A 25,624-nucleotide genomic window follows, 5' to 3' on the forward strand; every position below is an offset into this window, starting at 1 on the left:
TGGAGAAGAAAAGACTTGGAGAGAATTAATAGCAGTCTTCAAGTTCATGAAGGAACACAGTCCTTTGCAGGTAGAGGTGAACAGCTGGTCTCTGTTTCCTCTGAGGATACTATAAGACAGCAGGGTCTTAAATGCAGTAGATGGGATTTAGGCAAGATGTTAGGAAGATCAGGGGAAGTGCAGGAAGAGGATCCTCAGGATTTAGAATGTGTTGAGGGAATTATTATTATTATTTTTTGGAGTTAGTCCAAACTGCAGAATAAAAAGAGAAAATACAATCTGCAAAACAGGAACCTGTAGAGGAAAGGAGACAAAAATGGAGAGTTGTGATCTAGGGATAAAGGCCATCCAGGATGAAAGATACCAAATTCTAGAAGTGTGTAAGAGTTAGAATACTTGAGAAGAAGAGAAAAAAAATGAGATTAAATAGGTAAGGACAAAACCATGGAAATTTGAGGGTATGGCATGTATGTGGACTAAGTGTACAATTTTAACCAAAATTTTGTTGTGGGAGTAGGAAAAGAAATCTAAGTATTCACTTGTACAATACATACCGACTACGAGTAATTCAAAAAATTTCTGTTGGGTCGATATCCTTGAATATTAAAAATAGAACTAACAAACGGATTTGCCGTTTTTGATGTCCAATTTTATAAGAGACAAAAAATAATAGGGAAATGGACGAAGTAGCTTCTCAAATCTTATCCAACCTTTTGATCTTATGACACGGGAACATTGTGACTGTGTGCTAAGTAAACGATAGTACATATATAACAGACAAAACAAGATCAAGGATGTAAAAAGCAATATTAAAATCCAGGAAAAAAAAAAGATTGCAAAGGTCATCAACATCCTCATCACTAGAGACATTAGCTGAGTATACAGTGGTCTGGGCTTTATGCAGATCAAACAAAGGAATGTGATCCATGAATTGAAGAAATTTAGAGTCAAAAATTGGTTGTCATTTGATAAAAATGTTGCATTACAGGTATATTACCTGGGATTGCAGAATCCATTGCACTTAAAATGACGCTTAAGTGTATATAAATGACCTTTTATGCAAGTTGAATTGTTAAAGAATGTGCATTAGCTTTTAAAATGATTGCAGAGGTTGAAATCTCCAGTTCCCTTAAACCACCATTGCAACTCAAACCAACAATCAAAATTGTGTTTAAAGATTACAAATATATTATATCATGGGTCAGGGTAAGCAGCTGGATTTCTAAATTGCTTGGTTAGTTTGATCAATTTTCTAGTTACTTTTATTTCTTCAAATGGTCCCTCTACCTCTTTGAAAATGGAATGGATTCTGCTTCTATTTAGCTTTGTTGAACAAATTTCAGTATTTCACAGCTGTATTTTGTCATCGATAGGTTTGGTCTAATGTGCTTTGTAATGGGCTATTTTTTTCTGATGTTTGAAAGTTTCCTTCACTCTCAAATGCAGAAAATAGAATAGTCCGTATTTGAATTTATTTTGCCAAGATGATAGCTATGTATATTTTATAACATTCTGGTACACAGAATCTAGCAATCTAAAAATAGATCCCTGCAAATATTTTTTACTGCTTTTAAAAAATATAGTTACAAACACTTCACTTGTAAAAAATTTTGGTTTGGAAATACATCTTAGGTCTCTCTCTCTCTCTCTCTCTCGACAAAGAAAAGCCTTTTGTTCTGATCTCGCTGGCACTACCTCATTCTGTGACTTTCTGCTGTCCCCTAGTGGCATGTTAATCTTCTTGACTACTGTGTGATCGCCTCTGGAACCAATTCTCTACTCTTCTGTGCTTTTTTGTGACTCTCATTAGCAGACATTTAAAATACTATTAAACAACCCATGAGCTGCCTTTTAGAAGCAATAACCCTGTTCTTGAGCCCAAACAGTTTTCCATTTATGAATTCTTTCCCGAGTAAACATGTCTAGAGAATGCCTGCTATCTGCATACATTGTATTATCTCACTACAATAAACATTTCAGGTTTTCAGAATTATAACACAAAACTGATGAAAGCAAAATGTTATCAGTTTTGACTGGTCTATACATAACATACGGTAGCTTAAAAGGTAATTTGTGACAGGTCAGACTATTTATGTCAATGGGTTTACAAACAGAAAATTGTACTATTCCCTTTCCTTTGCTTTTCAAAATCCTGGTTGGTTACTATCATTGTAGTATTTCTTCTTTTCATGGGGACATTTTTCTGTGAAATATTTAGGAAGATACCTTGAAACTGTATGTATTTGAAGCATTAGATGCAATTCATTTATGTAAAAGATTTTGTAACTCTATACACCGTGATGATTTTTAAAAAAAATGTTCTTGAATTTTTCTGGATATTATTTTTCTCTTATGTGAATGAGAAGTATTTTTAAAATTTTAAGATGGATCAGTTATTTTATCTTCCTTCTATGTTTTATGTGCTTGAGATACAATGCTTATATACAATGTAATATAGGGCTGGTAAATTTTTCAATTTTGGTTTTTTACAGCATTTTGGTTTTCTGAATTAGGGTACTTCAAAATGTATGTAATGAGAATGGAATGTAAGAATTTATCAAAAACAATACTTTAGAAATTTAATTTTAAGTCAGGCAGAATTACTCAAAGTCTGGCTTACACAATTCTTTTAAAAGATGGCTAAAATATTAAAAAAAAAAAAAGCTAAGAAAAATTTACAAGAAAAAAAGGTCTGACAAAATCTGGCCCATTAACTGAACATTACAGAAATCCGAGATGTATAGTGAACTAATGATTTCTTGGCACTGTCTTGTTTGGCACTTATCATGGTTTTGACAATTATCACATGAATAGCAACACTTTTTTCTTTCTGAACTTTTGGAGGGGGTGGCGGGAAGGGCTCTGGGGAAAAAAGGAGGCCCAAGGCCCCGGAAACTCCCATATTTTAGTAATTCAAGTGTACAGTTTGGCCATGTGGAAGGAAAAAAAGAAGTAAACTGCAAGGTTCCGTCAAATGACGATATTCTTGTTTCTTCAAAAGAAAAGTTGGTATAGTTTTTGAACTGCCTCTCTTTTAAAAGGTCAGACTGCTGCCCATTTTGGTCATTTTGTCTGTTTATGTATGCCTCCACTGGGATAAGATATCCAAAAACAAAGCCTTAGATTACAATCTTGGCTGAAGTGCAAAGTCATCCAACCAATCCACGAAGTCCTATTGACTATCATGTGGATAGGAAAAAGGAAGAGTTTAAATCTCCTAAACTTTCTCTCAAGAGAAAAAGTGAACCACTTTTTAAAACCTCCTTAACACAGGAGAGGGCTTATGCCCTCTCCTTCAATTTTGTACCGACGCTCAATTTCTCAAATTCAAATTATGTGGTTTTCTAAAAATACATCCTCCATCAAACATTGTTAATTACAATAGCTATTTTTCACATAGAAATGTCTGATTTCTTTTTTTTTTAAGTTGTCTATTCAGCTTGTAAATGTTCTAAAAATGTTCTCCTGGAATTATTTTTAAAAACTCATGGTATGTTGGATAATAAATATTGTTGCTCTGTAACTGGAAACATTGGAGACAACATATTTGACAGGTTAAGAGGAATGAGAATTACATTTGAAATTTTAATTAATTTCATTTTAGATAAATGTGGTTCTTTCACCATCTTAGTTCTAATGACTAAATGGGCAAACTTCTTTGCTATTGTAGAGTTTATGCCGTTCATGATCTTGTAGATTATTTGGACATAAGAATGGGAGAAAATTCCCTTTTGGAAAAAAAAAAATTTAAATCCAGAGACAGTCTTAATAAATCTTCTCTAATGTAATATAGCATTATCAGTGGCCTATTCTCTGCAGAATTAGTTTTTCCAAAACAAATAATAAAGCTAAGCAGTCCTACTTTTTACAACTCTGGAGACTATCTAAACAAAATGAACAGATTTATAGGGCTATTTTTAGTGTGTGTCACTTGCATTACAGTTTACATTTGCTTTCGAACCTTATTTGACATTCTTGGTAGAAAAATACAGGCAGAACACTCATTAAGGATCTTAATAAAGGACAGTCTCCATAGGGCAGTTACCAAAAAAACCCCAAAGTCGAGGTATGTATAAAAATGTTCTTTTGGACTTGATTTTATGTCATGCTGCTTCATTTTCAGTTTTCTAAAAAGGAAAGCCCTGAGCCAAAATGCAGATTTAAGGTTCTGTTTATAAAAATCTTTAGGCATTAGTGTAGCCTACTAATAATTAAAGTAAAAGCACATTTTTGAGGGTAGGAATTTTCACACAGCAACAGGTAAGTGCTGCCATGCCTAAATAACTATTATTTTTTCATAAATTGTATATTCACATTAAAGTGAAAATTAACTTGCTGGAGAAGTATAGTACAATGTTGTGATTTTCTGCAAACCGTTCATCCGTGAACAAAAGTGCTTGGAAAACCTTATGTAATGTTATGAAATATGTCATCACACATAGATTTATGGAAAATACCATGTTATATTTCAAAATATAGATGCGAGGATTAAATATTTGCATTTCGTCTAAACTGAGTTTCTTCTAGAGGTTTGTTCCACGTGAGAAAGGCCAGTGCCTTCCATAGTGAGAGAGACCCCCCCTTCCACTTGCATGTACAAATAAGGAATGAAGAATTCACCTCCTTTTGTTCATTCTCAAATATAATATAATACCTCAAAAGGTATTATATCAAGAGGAAAATAGTAGAAAGATAAAACGAGATACATATTTAGCCACTTTGTCATGTCTTTTTCTTCTTTGTAAAGGGGAACACTTTGATAAGGTTAGAATGTACAGGAAACCTGAAGGGACACCCTGCTCCATGCCTTATGGTGCTTTCTTATTAATCGTGTTCATGTAAAACTCCCTAGTTAAGGAAATTCCTTAGCTGTAGACATCATTGAACTGAGCCTTATAAATAGAGCTCAAATTCAAAGGTAAGAAAACAGACAAGAATTTTACACCAACCACCCCTGATAAGATATGTTTTCAAAGCAAAAAAACATGTCTACAAAGTGTTGTGGTATGGAAATGTCTGATTAAATACTTAAGAAAACACGTTTCCCACACCAGCAGCCTCTTTTTTTCTTTGCATGAAATAATTCCTTAGAATAACAAAAAAAAAAAAAAAGTAACTTGGAGCAACTGCGGGAGCTTATTAAAATTCAGCGGACCACTTTTAAACCTGAAAAAGAGATTTCTATAAAATTATGGCTTGATACATTGCTCTCTGTGAACTTGAGTACAATTGAAAAGAGAAGATGATACATTTGGGCTAACAGTAATATTCTTGGTAACTGCTGAAAAAAATACAAATTAAGGCACTTTGGGAGGTTTCAAACAGCTTGCTACCAAAGAGTCTTCTAAGAAAGTAGGTTTGTAACCTGATCAGTGTTTTTAACTAGTTAGAGATGTTACTACAGCTACCTGAAAAACATGTTGTAAACAATGCCTCTGGTTAAAAAATTGCTACAGATGAGGTTTTTAAACATTTGAAGCTTTAAATCATCCTATTCCTTAGGCTTTGCAGTGCAAAAGAATTGAATTTTTATAATAAATTTATCAATTACTAATTAGTTTGGTGGTGAGTGCCTAATTCAGGTTTCTATTTAATATAAGGCTGGTTTCAATTTCTTCTAGCACTGGTTTATCCTGGCCTATTTAACATATGAATTAAGCCCAAATATCTTGCAAAATTCAGTGCTGTACTTATTCCTGCCAAAATAATAAAAAATAATTTATTGTTGTAATCTCGATTTATGGTTTAGTTAGGCAGAGTGAAAATATGACCTCTATAGGAATCCCTGTAGCCCCTTAAATTCCAGTTTGCTTTACAGTGAGTTCGTGTGCTGGTGAAAGTTGGCACAACTAACACTGAATATGTCAATTTAAAAATAAGCTGCTTTTGATTTTAAAATAATGTTTAAACAAAAGAAGAAGCAAGACCTGAGTCTCCTCAAATAGATTTTGTTCCTTGTAACTTTAAATAACCAAAAAAAAAAAAAAAGAGAGAGAGAGAGAGAGAGAGAAACCAAGTCATCTGATAAATATATTACAAGCAGAGACAGATGAGACATTTTTCAAAATTAAACTGCTATGACAAGCAGTTATAAAGCAGTCTGCTTTCTTATTTTTTGGTGGGGGCTGGTGTTGGAAGTTAGGGGTAGTATAATTGAAAATGCATACCCCCAGCAACTCAAATCTTCTTTTAAGGTATTCAAGTTCCTCTTCTCTTTACCAAATATACACACAATTTTAAAAAATAATTTTGCTGATCTTTATTTTCCAATTTTGGTTTTACAACATTCGCATTACGTATTATATATTTTTGTCCATAAAGCATTCTCCAAATGGTAGTTATTTATGTGAATAATAGAAAACATGAAAATATGGCTTTTCTCCCTATTCCATTATTGAAATTGAATATGATCATTAGCCAGGGCTGTGGTTTAGTGGCAACATTTTGAAAAATAGCCTATAATAAATAGATGTCAAATTAATCAAGAAAGGACTATTATCATTATTTTTAAAAAAGATATATACCATTAGGATTTTTTAGCTATATATAATTGTCATGAAGAAAATAGAAGGTTGTGTCTTTTAAAAATTAGCATACTCTACCTCTTCAGAGTGTTGAAAAGATTTGGTACTTAACTTGGATTTGTGAAAATCGTGATTAAGGAACTGTTCATGATCCTAATAAAGTTCTATGATTCACCCTGAATTTAGAAGTTGTTGATGCAGCAATAGACAATCCTGTGACTAACGCAGTGTCTATCTCTTTCTTTTGTAATTTGGAAAAAGTGTTTCTGAATCAGCTTTCTCGCAGCAGAGGTGCCTCACTTTTCAGGCAAAGAAGTTTACTTTGTCCAAATTCCTTCTAGTGCTTTCACTTTGTTACTCAAGTCAGAGACAAAGAATATTTTCTCAGGCATTGATTTTTTTTTACCCTCTTGTGGTTAGTAAGAATTTATCATGTAGAGGTCCTGCAGGTTGAAATGCATATAAAAATCAGTTTTGATTTCCAAAAACCATTTACAGTGAGAGCAGAAGGAACTTCAATCATTTTATCATGTGGTTCATATCATTGAGGTATACTTTTAATTAAACACTGCTCCATAAATAAGCAAATAATAGAAGTTAGCAGAGAAGCACTTGATCTAAATCATGACAGGTGCTCATTTATCTTTGTCCTAACGAGACAATAGGAAATGACACTACGCTGTTGTTTTCTATGCATTAAGATTTCCTTCTTAAACAAATGCAATTGAGGCCGTGTGTTTTCCGACAGCCCGGCACACACTGCCAGTGGCCAGAGTTTTGTCTCGTCTTCATCCAGAGGAGGATTAATCTTGGGGATGGTGCAAACAAAATGTATGTCTGGGGTCAAAGTGCAGACTGCCTTTTGGGATCTGCATTACATTAATGTCATTTTTGGGTTCCTGACGTTAATCAAAACCAACACCATAAAGCGTCACTTAGCTAATTTGTGTATTATTGTCAATGTTACCATTAATTATGCGTTTGTGAGGAAAAAGAGGATTAATGAGATGTCACAGGTAATTTACAATGATCAGGCTCCCCAGGACATTAAGAAAACACTAGCTGGGTAAGATTACCATGCAATCATAATAGTATGCAAGAAGCAAAAGTCTTTGTTGACGAACCACACTAATATTGTCCATTGTTATCAAAACCTCTCTTCACTAGAGTAATTCCTAACTTTTAAATATCTTGCATGAAGTAAATGTTTGTTTTGGCCCAAAATGTCATGCACTATTGTACTCATTGTGAGACTTCCCTGGAGGTGTGTCTCTCTCCAAGTTCCAAGGATAAGCTATTATTTCTCTTGAAAGGTAGGCAAGTCACAGAGGATTAATTCTTACTGTGCCCCCTGAACTCGGGTTCACATGTATTATCTCTATGAAACCATTTTAGGTTGAGTGGTTGTATTTAAATCAGGCTGGGAAAATGATCTCTTAAATCACATCCTTTTCTCCAGACTACTCCTCACTCAGAGCCCTGTAAATAAATGATTTTGCTCTCTGTCATCCCATTTTGGGAGTTGACTCAGTGAGGAGAGACAGAAGAGTCTAATGTAAGAACTGTACCAGCCCAGGATGCCTGGGGACAGATGCACCAAAGTGTAGTCCTCTACTGTAATCTGAGAGACCCTGCAGGAGCAGGGGCGTTGGACCTCAGTTTCCCTCTATTGCCCACTTGCCATGTGCTGACTTGGCGGTCTGCTCAGAGAACAATCTGGAGCTGCCGGTGTGGGGAGGGGTGGGGATCAGCATGGTTGGTTTAACCTGTTATTGGAAAGTCAGCCCTGATACAGATGCTCACTTGGAGCCCAAGAGGCTGCTAGGGGAGGTTCTCACAGCTGGAGTGGAGGGAGGAGCCAGAGTTAGGAACCAAGGAGTACTCTAAAGGAATCAGGAGACAGGAAGACGGGATATGTTGAGAAAGCAGGCAGTTATTTATTTCACAGATATCTGTTGATCCCTACTCATGCATGAGGCGCCATGACAGGGGTAGGTATAAAAACTGGGGAGCAAAACCAGACATTATCTCAGGAAATTCAGAACTCAGGGCTTTGGTAGCTCAATCTGCTTGCTTTTTGAAATGATCACGATGCTGTAGGGTTGAGAAGAGATCAGAAGAGGGTCAGAATGGTTTATGGAAGACTTAGTAGAAGGGGATTATTTGGGGCAATCATGTGCTATTTCAATTAGAATTTTCACCGACCCATTTTAATTTTTGTCTTGGCCTTATTTTTGTTTATTTGAGGAATCACTTAATGAAAATATAGAATTACATATTTGCTTCATATTCATATCTGAAATCTACGTTTGAATTCCAGCGCTGAACCTGTTATTTAACTTCTTTATGTGTCAGTATCTTCATCTATAAAATGGAGATAATTAAACATGCCCAATGCAGTTACGAGGATTAAATGAGATAATGAATATGAATCACTTAGCATAGGACTCAGCACACAGGGAGTGTTTATCAGTCAGTGGTTTTCAACATTAAATTTGTAACAGCAACATTTAGAAATTAAAAAAAAAAAAAAGACAAGTAAAACAAAACAAAACAAATACAACATGGCCATACTCCAAACCTATAAAATCTGACTATCTGAGTTTGGTCTCGATGAAAATTATTATTATAAATGAAAATTATTATTATAGTCTAGATGAAAATTATTATTATAAAGATTCAATCTTTATCATTTATTATTAATTGCTACTAATGTTAATGTATGTGTGGAAACTTAAAAAAAATGCACCTGGTAGTCCAGAGGGTACATACATTTTTATCATGCATTTTATCAGGTACTTATACAGATAATGTTTAGGGCCATATCATTTGAATTATGGTGTATAAAAATCTATGAAATAGTGTTGTATTGCAATTACTCTGTGTACATATATACATGTGTGTATATAGATCTATTTCCCTGGGGTGAGCGCAGAAGTTTGAGATGGCTAGTGTTATATGAAAGCTGTATTTAAGAAAAATTGTCTATGTACTAGAATAAGGTCAAACCACAAGTGAGCTGAACTTCGCCATCTATTAACAAACGAAAATAAAACATTTATTACATTGTCCACTCTTGCTTTTTTATATTTATGGTATATACCAAGGAGATTTCCCTGTTGGGATAAATTTCAGAAGCAGAGAGGGGAAATCAGGGGGAAGTTTAAATAAAAATGTTTTATTATTGATTTGGTTGTTGCTGGGGCTGACCATATAGATTGTGGAAATAATATAGTTTATTTCTTTTTTTTTATTGGCTCTACAAAGTAATAGCTTAGCATAGCTATTAGTTTATCTTGTAACTAACCTTTGAACTACTTCTGAATTTGTTGTTTTCCAGAAAGTGGTATACTCAATAGAATAAACACCGAATGATTTTTAATAATGTTAAGTGCACTGAAGGAGAAGATGCTAAGGAAAAAATCTGCTTTTCCTCTGGTCTATGACATTTTATGGATTTGAAATTTCTTACTTTATTATTATGGTCCTTGTAGTAACAAAACCCCTGCTCTGACTAAAATTAGGGCCCATGTATAGCGTTTATTTATGTTCTGAAATTAAATGGCTAGGGTGCTTTGTCTATTCAGTATAATGTCATGTAGGAAGAAAAAGCTTTATCAAAACACTCCAGACTGAAAAAAGTTTATCAAATGATTAGATGCAATATGTAAAGAACTAGCAATTATTCCTTTTCTATGTAAATGAAGATAGGTGTATAAGATCCACTGAAATTATTATTCAAGACCTCATAAATAAGTATATGTTTATGGTCATATATTTTACATAAATGCATTGTAGTGATCAGAGACCCTGATATTAGAATTGCTAAGATCCAAGTAAGGAGGAGAAAATGTTCCTCAAGTGACCACAAAAATTCTTCTTCAAAATAATTATGAAAAACTTCTCAAGATTAAGAAGCTTCCTTTTGCATGTCAAGCAAAGCTGGATAAGTAAGTATCACAGCATTTCTATCTTTCCCACTGCTGGTCAAAATATCCTAGTAACTTTATGGACCTATATTGTCAATCAAGCATTACCAAACCCATAATGTGCTTATGGAGTATAAATTCATAAATAGTTGGGACGCCTGGGTGGCTCAGTATGTTGGGCATCTGCCTTCAGCTCAGGTCATGATCCCATGGTCCTGGGATCGAGTCCCACATCAGGCTCCCTGCTCAGCAGAGAGTCTGGTTCTCCTTCTCCCTCTGCCTGCTGCTCTGCCTACTTGTGCTCTCTCTCTAGCTCTCTGTCAAGTAAATAAATAAAATCTTTTTTTAAAAAATAAAGTCATACATAGTTAACATTTCCAAAAGAATAATCTTTTCAACACCAGTCTACCAAAAGGGAGGGTATCCTCACGTTCAGTGCCTTTGAAAAATAATGTGTCTATATTTCCTCTTTGAGATTCATGATATTCAAAGATTATTAAATGTTCTTGCTGTAAATAACACTTTTTAACTTCAAAAGTAATTTATCCCCAGTAAAACATTAATATAACTCAGAATTTCTATTCTATAGAACATGCTCTGGTTCTATGGACCATGGTCATTATGGTGGTTCATGATCTACCTGGTACACTCTATAATTTCTGGCTCTATCATCTGGGCCAAGAACAACTCAGTGGGAGATGCGAAGTTTTAGGAATTACGTCCAATGAAGCCAGCTTGAAGCAGAATAACCAGAGAGAACCCAGGGTTATAGCTGGTAAATCAATGCTGGTTGTCAGGTCTGCAGGGTCTCATGAAGAAAGTTAATAATGTGGAGAAATCTAGAAGTTTTGAGGAAAACATAGAGTGAAGGGTGAGAAATGGGAGTAAGCCAACTTCTGAATCAAACTGCAAGAAAGTTCTAGAGGTTCTTTTTGATGTGGTATCTATGACAGGCCATAGGGGAAACCTTTAGGGCACAGAGATTGAGGAAAAATGGTTTGCGCATCACCCCCAGAATTTCACATGTTGAATGGACTAGGACTTTGGAAGCTTCTGACCAAGTCTGATGACCTTGAGTTCTCCAACATCTTTTGATGGAATGATTAGAAATCTTTAAATTAGTGGTGCTTCTGTTGCCATTTCTAAGGAATAAGTAATAAAACTGGTGTTGGCCAGTTGGTGTACAGAGTTATATTAAGGAGATAGTTAGGGGGCATGGAGGCCTTTTGCAAAACATGCCAGCAGAAATCTTTAATCTCCATAGATCAAGGAATAGCAATGAAAATACTCTGAATAGCCATCCATGAACCTCTATATAGTGGGAACAGTGTTTCTGAAGAATACATGCCACGGTTATTGGAGGCCTTCAACTACTTTAGCTAAGGACACAAACTTGTTGAGGTTGATAGATGAAGAATGGATCCCAAACAATAAATTATTGGTTATTTCAACTTTGAGGAAATGGTCTGGGCTAAAGGACAATTTATCTTTGTATTCTTGGAATCTAACTTTCCCAGCCCACAATAAGTAAGAACTCAATAAATGTCCATGAGAATGAATGAATATTCAATTTATGAGGTGATCTGAGTAATATAATTACAAGCAGGAAAGATAAACTAAGTGTATTAAGAATATCCAGAGACCATTTTTTTTTAAAGATTGTTTTTGTTTATTTGACAGAGAGAGACAGAACGAGAGAGGAAACCCAAACAGGGCGTAGTGGGAGAGGGAGAAGAAGTCTTCCCGCTGGGAGCAGGGAGCCTGACTCAGGGCTTGATCCCAGGACTCTGGGATCATGACCTGAACTGAAAGCAGATGCTTAACAACTGAGATACCTAGTCTCCCTGAGACTTTTTTTTTTTTTTTTTTAAGATTTATTTATTTATTTTAGAGAGAAAGAGAGGAGAGCAGTACATATGTGCGTGGGTGTGGGTGCCAGAGGGAGAGAGAGAGAAGCAGACTCCCCTCCCCTCTGAGCAGGGTGCCCCATGCACGGCTGGATCTCAGGACCTGAGATCATGACCTGAGCTGGAATCAAGAGTCAAACGCTTAACTGACTGAGCCACCCAATGTCCCTCCAGAGGTTATGTTTTAACCATATGACAAAATTGTGACAACTAGGTGCACATGAAATTAGGTCAGCTTGATAGCTTGATGTGCATTTGTCAAAAAATTGCATTTTTTTTTGGACAACTGATGTTGTTTCTGAGAGATAGAGACAATGTAAGATTCTATACATAGTGACTGTAACAACAAATTAAAGAGCAACCTTAATGAGTTTATGGTGGGATAAAGGCCATTTTTTCACCTGTTAGTCTTTTCTATATAGACATATATATTGGTCAGTTCCATCTTTGAAAATGGAAAATATCAATAAAGCAAATAGATCCATATCCTTCATACTTCAAGATGACCTGTGGGTTAAGTAGGGATGAAAAGACTTTTAAGAGTATACCTTCCCCATTTCCCTTTTTTTTTTTTAAAGATTTTATTTATTTATTTGCTTAAACAGAGCGTGAGCAGGAGGAGGGGCAGAGGAAGAGGGAGAGAGAGAATCTCAAGCAGACTCTGTGCAGAACATGGAGCCCCACGTGGGGCTCAATCCCCTGACCCTGAGATCATAACCAGAGCCAAAATCAAGAGTCCGAGGCTTAACTGATTGAGCCACCCAGGCGCCCCTCACCATTTCCTTTTTAACTATATAATCTATCTGTACTGAAATCTTTTTGTATTTCAAAACTCTGTAAGCAAGTGTCCTGAGAAGGAAGGATTTTTACCTGTGAAACATTCATATGGAAAGAGAGACACCATAAGATGTTGGTACAGAGAGATGTGTATAAGACCCTCAGATATTCTTTACATCTTCACAGAGCTAGAAATACTGGGCTTTCCTCACTCTGTGAACGTTTCCTGGACCTTTGTCACCTATCCTTTCTTTGTTACCCAATTCTGGATTCTGGTGAGTCTTCATGTTCATTTTGTTTTGTTTGCTCTTAATTTCAATCAGGAGTTCTGATTCTGATTTTTTTTTTTTAACTCATTTATTTGTCAGAGAGAGAGAGAGTCAAGCAGGGGTAACAGCAGGCAGGGGGAATGGCAGGCAGAGGGAGAAGCAGGCTCCCCTCTGAGCAAGGAGCCCAATCAGGACTCGATCCCAAGACCCCAGGATCATGACCTGAGACAAAGGTAGACCCTTAACCCAGGCATCCCTGATTCTGATTTTTAATAACACTCTTATTTAATAGTTTGGTTTTATATTATTGATGAAGAATTGGTCAATATAATTTGATTAACCCCATAGAGACCTTCACTCTCTCCCTGTCTGTGAAAAGACTTCCTTATATGCCTGCATCCTATCTCTGAGGAGCAAAGACCGAGGAGCTCCCCAAAGAATCCCTTTCCTATTTACTTTTGCCCTGTGGCGACTCCTCTTCCACCTGGTCTTCCTCCTTTGCCTCCTTCTTTCTCCCACTCCTCTCCTCCTTTCACCCTACCACTTTTCTTCAAATCACTGGGGCTACAAACTCATTAAATCTTGGGCTCTTTAAAATACATCAGAGTGAATAAACGTGTTCTAAAATTAGTTAGGCTCAGTTAACAGGTCAAGGTACCAAGGACAAACACAAGGAAGACAAAGTGGCAACTGAGAAAATGATGGTGTTCTGAATATCGTTCCTTCTTTTCTCTTTTCTGCATTGATCTGTTCTCCCTGTATCTGGATCTTCGCACACCCATAGCTCACTGCACTATCCTTCAAGTCTTTGTCTAAAAGTTAAAATTTCTTCAGGGACATCTTCCCTTACTTTCTAGACTTAGACTTTTATTATACTCTACAGATAGAATGTCTCAGATTTAATTAATAATCTAAACGTCGATAAAACACGAGAGTCAAATGACACCCATCCAGAAATTTTGTATAATCCTTGGGCAATTAGAAACGTGTGCCAAATTCCTTCCATACAGGAGGTCACTGTGGTAGGCAGCCTGTCACATGGCTTTCTGGAATCCCCACCTTACGGCATCCATGCCCTTCTGGAACATGCCCCCACTCACCTTGGGTGTGGGTGGGATATCGTGACTCACTTCTAAGGAACAGAATGCAGCACCAGGGATGAGGTGTCATTTCTGAAATTAGGTTGCAAGAAGACTGACATCCACCTTGCAGGCTCTCTCACATTCTCTCTCTCCCTCTGAGCCCTCGCTTGCCTGGAGGGAAGCGAAATGCCATGGTGGGAGGAGCCCTGTGGACAAGACAGTGCAGCAAGGAACTGATGTTTTTGGCCAACAGCTAACAAAGACCCCAGGCGACTCACCAGCCACGTGAGTGACCTTGAAAGATGTTCCCCTGGTTCAGCCTTGAGCTGCAGCCCCTGCTGACACCTTTAATTGTAACCATGTAGAAACCTTGAGCCACAGCACCCAGCTGTGCCAAGGCTGGATTTCTCACCACAGAACCAGTGAAATAATATTTGTTGTTTTAACCCACTGAGTTTTGTGTTGTGGGGTAAACTGTGGTAGAGCCCTACATCACGAATACAGATTTTGGTATCTAGAAGTGGAGTGCTGTTGTGACTGGCTGATGGGTTGAGGCTGAAAAGATTTTAGGGAGTGTGTCACAGAAAGTCTAAGCTTCCTTGAACACCTGGCCAATTTCATCCACATCTATAAATGACAGCTACCAAGAAAGCATTAATAGTAAGCTCTAGCAAATGTAACCAAGTACATTTGATTGTGTTCTCACAAAAAAATTGCTCGGAGCAGGGTGTCTGAAGTATCACAAAGAGGCAGGCTAGTGCATATCTGTGATTTAACATATCGGTAGCCTTTTACATGCATAATTTCCATCTTTCTCAGACATTTAATGTACACCACACACAACGGATGTGTATGGTGATTTGATGTGGGGCAGGATGCTCTTCTATAGGTTTTTATGAGGTTCTGAATCTGCCCATTAACTTTTTATAGATATCTGGCTTGAATCTGTGCCTGTGAATAAATGATCACACTTTTTTTTTTCTCTAATAGAGGCAATGCATGACCATCCCGCTTCAAATCTTGATTCCATTTACTAAATAATTTCTATTATAAATACATTCTTAGGTTGTACGTAATTTTCTCAGGAAAATGGGATCTTTGTGCATAAGTAAAATCCCTTGTGCAAAGTATTGGACTATTTAAATCTATTTAGTGTTTTTGCTTTACATGATTGGGAAAAAAAAAATTTTGTTACCTACCCTGAAGAAATTCTCACTCATGGGTAATGGAGAAAGAGATAAAAATGGTTTAAGTGCCTAAGGACATCTGAGTCGAGATAGCTAAGAGCTTAATGTTGTATTGTTTTCTAGATGGCATTTCTTTGAAAGTAAACATTAATTTCTTTTTATGTATTATCAGTAGTGTATATGTATGTATGATGTATATATGTATACACTCTCTATATACATATATAATAGTATATATTCACAATAATATATAATTATATACAACATATATAATAATAACAAAATATAATGTACATTTATATATATAAGATCCCTTGGTAAAAGAAAACATAAGTCCAATCAATCTGTATTTTAAAATAATGTTTCATCTATATTTGGGTGTTTGGAGAAGACATTCATTTGGTACAAATTCACCTCTCCCATGCCACTTGAGAAAGAGGATCTTTGTAAATTCCTCAATTAAGTCTCTATGGAAAAAAGAGGTAAATAGGGGAAAATGTTCCTGGTTCCATTGGCATGTGATTATTTAACAGAATGTCAGTGACTTAGCAGTAACAGGGTCCAGCCTCTTAGAATCAATCTGTTCAGCCTCAACCACCACAAAGGACTTATATACATACATATGGTAAAAATTACCTTTATAAATGAAAATTTGTGTATGTCCAGTCTTGCACATTAAGTAAGGTAGAGTGCTCTTGGGTGCTGTGCCTTGAAGAAAAGTCTCTCTGGTCAGAAATATCTTCTTCCATGGCATTCTACAGAGGTCCAAATGCCAAATATTCACGTCTCCTTAGAAGTCTTTCAAGAAGCTATACATTTCAACTAGGTTTTGCTATCATTCTAGGAGTAGTTACCAGTAACTACGTTGTTAGCAAGGATTAATTAGTCTATATGAATAATTGGTGCTCATTGTTATGCAGCAGAAGAAGGGCCTCAGGCAGTTTGACACAGATTAAATCAGGTTTGATGGCAGTGGTTAGAACCAACAAATTGTATTTAGTGTTACTGAGAGTAGTTACCTCCTTGCTCCCACTGTCTGTTGATGAGGGCTCTGGAAATCTAGGAAGAGGGTAAGAAAGGAGAGCAGGGTGGTGCCAAAAAGAGGCATGGCAAGTCCTAAAGACACATTTTATTTGTAAATCAGTCCTGTCTAAAGCTGAAATGCGTTAACTTTTTCCTTTTTTGTTAAATATAAACAATCCATAGACAAAGCTTTAAAATATAATCTGTGTAAAGAAAGACCCTATTGTCTTAATAACTTAATTAAAATAAAGAACTCTCATGTTTTAGATTAATTCTGATAGTTTTCAAGTACATATTTTATGATTTCACTGCTAGAATCTTTTAACTTTTTAATGGATATCAGATGTATAAAATTAGATCACATAATCCTTGGTCATCATTAGTCCACAAATAACTTAGTTCCTTCTTTCCTTCCTTTTTTCCTTCCTTCCTTCCTTCCTCCCTCTCTCCTCCCTTCTTCTCTCTTTCCCTCTCTCTCTTCTTCCCAGGCCATATTTGTTCAATGAGTCAGACAGTTAACCCAAAAGTTGAGACCTTGCCAGTAACCTCTGTCTGACTCTGTCCTTCTGTGTCACTTCACCCCATCTTTTCCTACCTGACATAACCACTGCTGTAAGTCCTGTGTTCCTTGTTTTGCTTTTTATATCATTTTATCCCATTTAACTATATTTCTAAAAAGTATATGTCTATATTTTATTTTAGCCATTTTTAACCTTCAAAACCAATAATGCTTTACACAGTCAATCTGGGACTTTTTTCATTTAATTTAAATTAAATGTAATTAATTTATTAAATTAATACAAAATTATTTGTACTGTTATACAAATAATTAATACAAATAATACAAAAATTATTTGTATTGTTGCATTGTGAACAAGTATAGTGTGTATTCATTCATTTTGATCACCATATAATATTTTTCAGATATTTTTATATGTGACTGAATAATTTCCTTGCTCTTTTATCCTTGCCTCTTTTCCTTCTGTCTCTTTTTTCTTCTCTCTAGTGTCTCTCCCATCGGTCCTCATATCCAGGGCTTTTTTTTTTTTAAGAAGATTTTATTTATTTATTTACTTGAAGGTGGGGAGGGAGCAGAGGCAGAGAGAGACTCTCAAGTAGACTCCCTGCTGAATGTGGAGCCCGACATAGCTTGGTCTTAGGACCCTGAGATCATGACCTGAGCTGAAATTAAGAGTAAAATGCTTAATCTTAACCTACTGAGACCCCAGGCACCCCTCTAGGACTTTTAATTGCATCTACTTATTACACATTTCTACCTGCAAGTACTGCAGACACCTTTAACTATATTTCCAAAACAAATTTTCTCCCCACATTCCTTTTATTCTCACAACTCCCCTTCAGAGCCCTGGGACAAATGCCCAGCATTCCAAAGAAGAGAATTTGAAAATAACTGCATAAAGCAGTAACCAGATGCAGGCATATATTAGGACTTTCTCTATTAGTTCACTTCAGTGGTTCTCAAACTTCAGTGTGTACCAGAACCATCTGGACAGCTTGTTAAACCACAGATTGCTGGACCTCACCCCATAGTTTCTGATACATTAAGTCCAGGTGGAGACTGATGATCTGCATTTCTGAGTTCCCAGATGCTGCTGGTCTGGGACTTTGAGAACTAATATATTTAAAAACATTTTTTTTTAAAGTGCTCCATGCCCAGAACCATGTATTAGTCTCATAGTCTCATCTTACAGGATGGGTTTGGAAGCTCACATGCTGTGTGCCCAAGATCAGTAGTCTGGCTCACAATCCAATAATCTCTCAATTATGCAGGAAACAAAACTGGTATTTCCCTTGAATTCTACATATAAATTTAAGTTAATACTTGCCTTTCTTAAATACTGTACAAAGATATCTCCTGAAATTTAAAAAAATAAGCAGGTTTTAAAGAATTTTTATTTTCATACTTTTATGGAATACCTTCTGATTATACTCTTTAAATTCTACTTACAGATATACCTCACTTTACCTAATAGATGTGATTTTGATAGATTGCATGTAGGTTATGGATGTAGATATAAAATAATTTTTTAAGTGCACTAAGTGAGCTACTTCTTTAAAAAACACTTATGTTTATAAAGTCCTTCTGGATTGTGCATAATTATCCTCCAATTTGTATCTACTGTAAATTTAGGATTCTCTGTATGTCTTCTTGAACAAGAGCATGCATGCACATGAGATATGGAACTACCATTTAGATGCACGAGAAAGGCATGCTGTAAGAGAAATAGTGACTTCCTTAGATACCCATGTGCAATTTTAATGACAAAAGTTGTGCATTTTCATTGTATGTCATGTACAACTTCATGCTATCTTCTTTTCCAGCTCATAAATGCTACTGATTTGCATCTTCTGGGCTGCTACAATATCTCATAAACCTTTCTTAGAAGAAACACAGCTTCCGTCAAAACAAGTCTTTAAAAATATTTACCTAGCTGTAATAAACAACACTCCTCAAATCTGCTGTACATAAAAAAAATAACCTCTTGAGGGGAAACACTAGTTTTATTTTTACTCATTAGGCTCTGAACCTTTGCCAACATTAGTAAATGATGTGGTCAGTCTAGCTCATGAAAGTAAGGCTTTTTTTTTTTTTTTTTTTTAATTTGAGGTGATGATCTATAGTCCTTTCCCTGGTGCTTCAGATAGATAAAAATATCATCTTTTCAAAATCTGTTCCCTTGGCACTGTGAATGAGGATCTATAGTTAAGTAAACGGAAGGGTACCAGATCAAATTAGATTGCCTTTAGCAAATAATAACAATGTTAGCTCCTTGGTACTGACCAGGTCGTTCAATACATTTATTAATTTGTGTTCTTTTAAAGTAAGCATTCAAATAGTGGAGTAAAAATTTTGTCTGGAGTGGGGAATGGATTATTTCTCTACCAAGAGGGAGGACAGCTTGGAAGCTTGCCCAATATTGCTGTGGGCTGGAGATGGCCATGAACTTAGATGAGTCTGCTAATAACAACGGTGCATTGATTGTGTTTGAGAAATCCATGTGCAGATTGGTCTGCTCCATAGACGCAAAAGAAACTGAAGCATCAGGAATAATCTTAATAGGAATTAAGCACAAATAATAGAAATAACCACAAATGAACAAATCCTGATGCTCTACTCTTTACATGAGTATGTGCTAGTTTAGTTACGGATTTCTGAAAATCTCTGAAAAGCTCTTCATATTTTCTCATTTTTTCATACTGCTAGGTATTTTTGCCCTGTGTATTTTTCCTACACATTTCTTTCTTTCTTTTTTTTTGCCCATTTTTTCTTCTCTCTCATCTCTTTTCTTCTCTCTTTCTCTGCCACACTTTGTCTTTCCTATCTTGCCAGTCTTTTTTCCTTTCCTTTCTAGCTCCTTCTCTATACATCCTCCTTCTTGTTCTTTCTCCCTTTTGTCAGGCATTGTCTAAGTACTGAACAGAGAAAATAAGTGATGTACAGATAGGAGGTACACATAACCTCCTAACCGGACTCACTCTTTCACAAAGCAGGCTTCACTATTTAGTACCTGCAAAATAGTCTCTTAATGGTCTCTTCGTTTGCCCTTCTAGTGCATGCTTCCCACAGCTAATCTGCATTCTTATCCTATTTCTCACCAGCTTAAAATCCTTACTTTCAGTCAAATCACTCATCCATCCAACCAACTATCCATTCATCTAACCATCCATCCATCCATCCATCCATCCATCCATCCATCTATCCATCCATCCATGTACCCAGTGATGAATATATTGCTTCTTTCTGCCTGTAGAGGGAAGTAAAATCCCCTTAATGTAGCAAATGTATCTATCCCCCTCTGGTCCATCTTTTATCTTTACCCTTCCCTGCGGTATGGTGGCTCGCCTCCTTCTATCTGTCCATTTCTTATTCATTCTTTGAATTAACTTAGATGTACTTTCTCCTGTGAAGGCTTTTCTGACTCTTTGCTCGCCTTGAAGAATTTGGTGCTTCTTTGCTCTTGAAGCCTTAAAAAAAAATGTGTCTTGTGACACCCACTCTTGGTGTTCAGTGTAATGCAATTATTTTATTTACATTTTTGGAAAAATATTTTTATCTTAAAGTTAATATATGCTTCTTTATTGCCTTTGGAAGATGCAGAAAAGGTGAATAAAGGAAAAGACCGTTCATAGTTCCACCACCCAAAGACAAATGCTGTTAATATTGGGATATGTTTCTTCCAAAATATCTTTCTGAGCATAAATTTTATAATTTGTTATATCTTTCCAAAGGTAAAAAGTTTCTACCCTGAAGGTTTGATAAATTTTAGTTTATATTTCCTTTTTTATGGCTTGCTTCTCTTTCCTTATTTTTTAATTTTTAAGTTTTACAATATATATATGTTTTTAAAAGTCCAATAATAGCCAACCTTATATAGAACTGAAATTTATTTTGGATCCAAGTTAATTACAAATTACAAACTCAAAATAGCTAAAAAATACCTCCAATACATATATTGACTTTTTCTTCATTGCCTGGACATTGTACAGCATTCTTCAAATGGGCTACTTGGAATCCTCACATAACCCTGCATGACGGATGTTTTGATGTCTGTTTTATATGAGGTACTCAGAACTCTAAGAAGCTAATCACTTCTCTAAGGTCAAGCAAGTTGTGATGATAAAATGAGGCTCAAATTTTGTTTTAATGCCAGTAGTTACAGTCTCTGGTTCACTAGGAAGCCTAAATGTAAGGTTAGTCTTCTTTCCTTATTTCTTTTCAAAACTCTATTTTTGATTCTTGCCTGATGTTTTTTTTTTTTTTTATCAACTTTAGAAAGATTTTGTTAAGGTTTAAAAAATATCACAATATAATTCTGATTGGATTTGTGTAATGTGTACATAGGAATTAATTTGAGAAAAATGGGAATCTTATTATATGTTGTCTTTTATCCAGAAATAGTTTGTCTTTTATGTAGCTCAACAAATGTTTAAAATGATTTTTCTCATTTGGATGTTTGGATCCAGCATATTTCTCAATAAGGCCATTAATTTTTTGTTTTTAGTGCAAATGATATCTATTTCATTATATTCTCTAACTAGTTATTGATTATATATGAGAAGATATTGACTTTTAAAAATACTTTTGTATACATGCTTAAGTTTCAGGAATCAAGCATTGTAATGTTTGTAGTTTTCTCTTAAATGCTTTAACAAAAATAAAAAGAGAAAATATAAAATGAGAGAAAAGCAAATGTGGCAAAAATTTTAATACTTGATGAATCTTGGTTTAAAAAATACAGATAGTCATTATATTATTCTTCAGACTTTTTTGTAGGTATAAATGTCCAAAATAAACAGCAGATAAAATAATCCTACATTTGCTCATTTGATTTATTTTACTAATTCTAACAGTTTTGTGTTGATTCTCTTATGTGGTGATATCCTCTCCATTGTAAATTATCATAATTTTGTCTTATATTTTCTAATAGTAACATCTCTTATTTCTGCTTTATATCTTCTTGAAATTAGCCAAAATTTCAAGAATTATGCTGAATGAAAATAGCAGGTATCATTTTGATGCTGTTCTTCCTATATTTGACAAGAACTAAATTTAATTTCCCTTTTTGGTATAATATCAATATCTATGTATCTGCTTATCATTATTATTTTTAAACTTTGTTCAGGAACTTATTTTTCTATTTTTTATTCCCAGTGAGGTTTTTTCCAGCATGACTGTGGAATTTTATCAGTGTATTAATAATACATTCTTTTCTAATATTACTAATATTTAATTTTCAATAGTTTCTTTTTACCAGAAATTAGCAAATGGTCCGAGCAAAATGCCAGGGACTTAGTAAATGCTCATAAGTAAACAAGAAAAGGCAAGGAGAAAGATTACAATGAAGAAGAAGAGTGCCAAAAATAATTTGCATATTTTACCCTTGATGCTGTCTTTGTTCTGATTTTTTCTTTTTTTTATTAGAGTGAGAGAAGGAGAGTGAGCACAAGTGGAGGGAGCAGTAAAGGGAGTGGGGAAGCAGGCTCCCTGCTGAGCAGGGAGCCAGATGTGGGGCTCGATCCCAGGATCCTGAGATCATGACCTGAGCCCAAGCCAGAGGCTTAACCCATTGAGCCACCCAGGTGCTCCAGTCTTTGTTCTGATTTAAGAGGGATTGGTTTGATTAGAATTCTTGATATTGCTATGATTCAATTACATTGACATTTGGAGCTGATATTTTCCTCCTAATCCTGTACAATGAAAATCAATATCTAGAGTTTCTCAGACCATAGGGAAGGGCTGCAGAGAAACCCTGATACTCCTATGATCACTCCTGTGATCCTATGTTAATATATAGAGCATTATGACCCTGAAAGGAAGCTGTTCAGCTAGGTAAAGAAACTCAACATCATGTACTGTATATACTATCAGGAGTTCCAAGAGAGGCAACTTCAAACTTGAAAGCATCAACACCATGGAGATTAATATTGTTTACTTTAACCACAGTGATATGGGAATAATTATGCCCTCTATAAAAATATTTTTAAGTGTCTTAGGATGTTTCATAATATCGTCTCAACAGTTTTTTACTTTCTTCATGAAAGACCATCTGGTAGCTGAGAGGCAGCATGGTTAATGAGAGAGAGCTTGAAATCTGAAGTTGGAGCTGGCCCATGCCACTTACTACCTATGAGGCCTTAGGAAAATGGCTCCACTCCTCTGAGCTTCTAATTCTAATTAGCTTGTAATTTTTGTGAGAGTTAAAAGCAATGTCAATGTCGTAAATGCTGGCACATAGGAGCTCAATGAGTGTTGGTGTCTTATCTTCACTTTTCTTCTTTTCTTCATATACAGTTTCTTTACCAGGTATAAATGCTCATCTACTCTGTTGTGGACAGCAAGGACATCATCACAGTGGAAGAAAATGACAGCCAAAGATTCTACTTAACATTACAGTCTCCAAGTCATACAAACAGAACCTGTAAATAATGCCTCAATGGTTGTCCAATGGTTTTCTTTTCTTTTCTTTTTTAAGATTTTTATTTATTCATTGAGAGAGAGAGAGAGCACAAGCAGCGGGGAGCAGCAGAGGGAGATGCAGATTCTGCTGAGCTGGGAGTCTGATCTGGAGTTCCAACCTAGGACTTGGAGATCACAACCTGAGCTGAAAACAGGTGCTTAACTGACAGAGTTACCCAGGTACCCCTGTCCGTTGGTTTTCAATGACTTTCTCATTTCAATGTGCTTAAAAAAATTAAGGTAATACCCTTAACAGTGATTATCTAAGCCAAATTACTTCTCTCCCCTTTAATATACTTTTCACAGAATACCATGTTGGAGACAAATTTTAAGAAACTTAAACTTGGAGATTTTAAAAAATGAAAGAAAAATTAAAATGAAGACAAGTTAGAAAAAGAAATCAGAAAAATTGCAGAGCTGCTGTAACATGCTGGATGAGGAGGCCATGTTTTCAAATGTTGCAAAGGTAAGGAAGATCTCCTTTAATTATTTTTTTGCATATTGTTTAATTTTTGTCAACATTATTTCCATTTTCTAAGAATCTGTGGAAGAACAGCTTAAGACCACTCAGTGGCTGGGTGTTCCTACCCTTTCAGTGACCTGAAGAGTGGGAGCTGTAGAGCAGATCTCGGTGATCAAGCTAAGTGCTCCAGTCCTCTGCAGGGAAGTGCTGACTAGGGACAGAGGACACCTGCCCAACTCCAGACCCAGATGTGACCTCAGGTTGAGTATTAGTGTAGCTTAGGAGCTGGAGCTGTCCATTCACCTTGAAATTCCTCCTGGTCATGGTCTTTTCAGCAGCCGTCTGCTCTTCTTTTCCAATCTCTTGGAAGCAGGAACTCTGTGGAAGGAGAGATGAAGTATGACCTTCAGCTGGATTTCATAGGATGGAGCCACGAATGCTCAAAACTTCCCCAGTCCCGTATCCACCATCTCAGACCAGCTGACTGTGCTTCCTTGTTAGGGCATGGGCTGGCAATGCCCACATAACACAGAGGAGAGTCTGTGTTACCGGAGGCAATAGTAGGCTGGTTAACATAAGGCTGGTGGTCAGCCCTGGGATCAGTAATTTTCAGAAGACACAACTCCAGGGTGGCTGCCCAGATCTGGTTCTTGAAGCTTCTGGAAGCTAAGCACTGGCAGGAGGACTGGCTCTGATAGCAGCAGCAAACCTTTAAGAGCTCCCTGGCCAGTATTCTTGGAGGATATGATACTGACATTATTGTGGCAACAATGGCACACGCTGCCAGCAGGAGCATTGCCTAGGTCTCTTGAGATTGATAAGGTAATGCCATGACTTTTCCTTTTGTAGATGATTGTTCCATTGGAAATCAAGCTTGGTGCCACCTATGTGGTTTTTGGTAGCAAGGAACCTGGGAACATCTTTCTTCATTATTTGTAGGACATCATGGTCTCTAATTATTATACAAGTTTCCCTTTAAGTTATGATAGAAACCGAGAACAACATTGTATGGACTCTTCTGGGTGCTGTAAAAAAGCTCCTTTAATTTTGTCAGGCTTTTTTTGAATCCATCATAAGAAAAAATGAGTATTTCTTTTAAAACTTATTTTTAAAGCAGTGTTTTAAAAGGGAATAAATGATATTTTAATGATAAACTAATATCTGAAATCTAATTTCACTTGAAACTATTTTTGTTGTGAAAAATTATACTTGCAGAATACAATCTATCCATTGAAACATTTCCGTTATTAAAGCAGCAAAACTAACAGATGAGAGCTATTCTTTTAGCAAATATGTGCTTTCATAAGACTTGCCTGTCAACCCACAGCTAAAGCTCAATGGATGTAGGACAATGTACTATTGACCATAAAAGATTTAAGATGTTGTAAATATTTTTTAATAAAGATTTACTTATTTACTTTAGAGAAACAGAAAGAGTGCACATGCGAACAGAGGGATGAGCACAAAGAGGGAGACAAACAGAC

The 25,624-nt window shown here is 35.9% G+C and overlaps 1 pseudogene; it reads right to left on the reverse strand.

Annotated features, from left to right (window-relative positions):
• Nucleotides 1-24,317: 24,317 nt before the first annotated feature.
• Nucleotides 24,318-25,070, reverse strand: LOC122894592 (annotated as a pseudogene).
• Nucleotides 25,071-25,624: the final 554 nt, after the last annotated feature.

The sequence above is a fragment of the Neovison vison genome, chromosome 13 (genome assembly GCF_020171115.1).
Source record: "Neovison vison isolate M4711 chromosome 13, ASM_NN_V1, whole genome shotgun sequence".
In the NCBI taxonomy this organism is placed as follows: Eukaryota; Metazoa; Chordata; class Mammalia; order Carnivora; family Mustelidae; genus Neogale; species Neogale vison.